The following is a 3,607-nucleotide window of genomic DNA, read 5'->3' as shown; positions in this document are numbered from 1 at the left end:
AACCATGAATGAACGGAAAGAATGGTCAGCTCTGAAGAGTATGGAGTTAAAGTAAAGGGTATGAGGAGAGAGAAAAATTTCAGTGCAAATCCTAAGTGAATAAGATAGGTGAGGTAGATTACATACTTACATATACACTGAATAAAGTATTATCTAGATTACTGCCATGACTGAACTAATTAGAAATAACTCAACTGAATCTGAGTACATTCATAATGGAATTAGATAAGTAGAAAAGAGACAAGCAATGAAAAGAACTGCTCACCACCAGAAGCAAAGGAGCAGGAGGACACAACAAAGTACTAATGCCATCAAAACCCAGCCCATATTGAAGAAAGTTGCAGCTGAACTTCTAGAAGAAATTGTGCTGTTATCAGGCAGAGAAAGGTGATAAAAACAGTGGCTGTGCCTGGGTGATTTTTTTTTTTTATGCTTGCTCTTGGCTGTCAGCTCTTTTTAAGTAGAGCCAGCACCGCTCAGCAGGCTCTGTTAGTCCAAGATGTCTTGAAAAATGGTCTAAACAAAGTCTCTGTACCATTGTGTGTATCAGAGGTAGTATTATTTTCTTTACCATTATTATTGGCCATACAGACACCCGTGCTGTGTTTCTAAGTGAGGAAAGACGGATAGAGTGACTCTGTAGTAGACAAGTTGGTGTTATCTGGTTTTGGTGCATTGTAAATGTGATTTGTGTTCACACATATACCAGTTCTGAAATTAGATGGTCAAACAGCATTAATGTCATTTTTTCTAGTTTATATCTGGTTTCTAGGAATTAATTCAACTCCCAGAACAGGATCTGCTAATGCACATGAATCCTGTTCCCAAGAAAAGCTTGCCTCAGCAAGCTGCTGGGTTTTTTATCAAAATTAGTGCACAGCTGGGTCCTGCTATTTAGCAGGATGATGATGACTGGTGTTTTCAGCTAACCTGTTTGACTTTCCTCTGAAACGGGCTAGAAATGTTCTTGCAGTTGGTTACAACAGAGAGGTGGTGTGAGGCGCTGTTCCTTTCTGAACCTCAAGTATCTCACTAAAGTTTCTTGTGTTTCATGTTAGCGTTCCTGATCACCACTTGGTAGCCAGTGTTTGTACTTTCCTGCCTTGACTATGATCCTTTCTCACCATTGTGTCCCAGCAGATCCCAGTCTGTGACCTGGGATGGGAAGCAGCCCCGGCTTGGAGCGTTGTCAGTAGCTGACTGCGGTGACACGAGAATGTCACCCGAGAGCCTTCCACACCTAAACCCACCCAACCATAGAGGGTCCTTCCCAAGCCCAGCTTTTATTTGCACCCTAATATGGCTTTTGAGGCTATGTGAACAGTGACACTTAGTGGCAACTGCCAGAACTATACCTACAGGAGTGGAGGCTGTGTTTGATACAAGAAGTAAATTGTGAAGTTATAACATATGTAATTGGCTAACATATCTAATTAATCAGAAAGCCATTCTGTAGCTGACAGTAGCCATTCAGCTTGGCTTCCCAGTGGATTCATTTATGTGCCAATTAAACTCTGTCACAAATGGGGAAAAAATGAAAGAAAAAAGAACACTAACTTGTGAGTCTGAGTAACATTAATTAATATAGGTGATGGCGTTTGCATGTGTAAATGCTGTTCTCTCTATAGTGCACATTAGAATTATTTGGTCTTAGTACCTGAAAAAATCATGAAGTCCTGGTGCAGAGACAAGGTTCAATTACTTCTAAATCCTTTTCAGTTCTGTTTGTCCTTTTCAGTTCACCTGCCCTTTTTCACCCTTTCACCCTAGTGCTTTTATTGGCTACTTTATCCCTAGATAATAGTCGGACAAGTATATTTGACTACCTTGCACTTATGGAAATGGAAGGACAGACTTTCTACATGCCATCTTCCATTATTTCTCTGAAGACTTGTATTTTTGTTTTCCTCCTTTCTTCTTTATTTTTCCCACTGATTCTTGCTTAGTGTTGCTGCTTTTCTGCACATCTTAAAGCAGTGCCACTGCTACAATTGCTTTCCTTTTGTAAGAAAACTATTAACTTAAATTGATGCCAGCGATGTATCTCAAAAAAGAGGTGCAGCCGATTACCTGTGGTTGTCATTTCTCCTTGCATAAATGGAAATGTCCTCATTGTTGAGTGCAAATCAGCTACAGAAAGTGGGGAAATGCCTTGGACATTACATTGCGCTCAAGGCAACGTGATCTGCGCTGTCATGTGCACTATAGAGTATTGTGTCTCGCTACATTGCTGCATAGCTACATAGCCAGAGGGGTATCATGATGTGAAGAACAAGATGACTGAGGATAAGATAGAGGCCTCCCATGTGGCAGGCAATGTTGCTAGCTGCCTATATCAGTTATTATTTTTGGTCTCTGCCATGGGTGAGACAGAGTGAAAAACAACCCATAGAAGATCTGGACACTGAGGATTATTTAAAAAACAGCAAGATTATATTAATCACTTGCACCCCCCTCAGCGCTGTATTTGACGAGCCGCAGCTTCCCTCCCCAGCAGGGAGATGGCTGCTGGTCTGGGAAGGTGGGGCAGAAGGTTGTGTCAGTTTGTGCTGTGCAGGTCCTCAGCTGTTAGTGACCTGTCTCAGCTGTTAGTGGCCAGGTCCCTGGGGGTCCCCGGCATTTGTTTCCACGCACCTCCCTGATCTCCAGGATCTTCCCCCCCCACCAGGATCTTTCCTCCACTGAGGATCTTCACCTTTTAGCCCTTGTTTCAGCTGATGGCCCCCAGCTTTCCCAGAATCACAAGGCATGATCAGCCTCCTAACTGGCGGTACTGTCTCATGTCTCTATTAATTGGAGGATTCAGGATACAGCACTTCTGTTTAGACCTGGTGTTATCAAGATTTACAACCAGCCCATACAGGTTGCACACTGCAAGTTGCACATGTGTACTTGAGAATTCAAAAGTTCAGTTTTGAACATTTACCTCCGCCCCATACATCCAATTATCTATTGTCTATAAGCATTCACAAATTTTTTTTTGGCTACGATGGTCTCAAAGCACAATTTTAATTTTATTTAAAAATTAATACACCATCCACTTGCCTTTTAGCTGCAGGTAACTCAGTTCTTGCCAAATCTTTTTGACTTCCCAGCTCTGGAGTTTGCTAGGTTCACAAGAACTTTTAATTTGTACACAAGAAATCTTAATTTGTAATTTTCTGGAGATTTCTGGAATTGCTCTGAGGACATTCTGGTTCAGCTGAAGTGAGAACAGTCTGATTCAAAATCATACTGGTTTCCTTCTGGGGCAGGTGAATGTCCCTATAATATGTAATACAGACACTTCTCTGTGCAGAAGTGACATAAACGTACATTTTGTGTAACTTGTGTTCTGTTGGGGAAAAGTGAGAAGAAACCCACATGGAAAACAGATGTCTTAACTTTCAGCAAAAGAGACATTTAATTCCTTACTAACAAAACATATATTTTGCTCTTGGGATTTTACTGGAGATGGAAGAAAAAGGATCTGAATCCCAAAATCGTGATGACTCATTCATATTATCCTGAATGTTCAGACATCCTTGGAGAAAATGCTTATCTAGGGTCTGAAGAAGGCCAGTCAAATCTCATATTGGCTGCTTGAATTTTATGACTTGTAGTGATC

Source organism: Pygoscelis adeliae, unplaced genomic scaffold, assembly GCF_000699105.1.
Source record: "Pygoscelis adeliae isolate BGI_AS28 unplaced genomic scaffold, ASM69910v1 Scaffold149, whole genome shotgun sequence".
NCBI lineage: Eukaryota > Metazoa > Chordata > Aves > Sphenisciformes > Spheniscidae > Pygoscelis > Pygoscelis adeliae.
Note: the sequence above shows the minus strand (reverse complement) of the source record.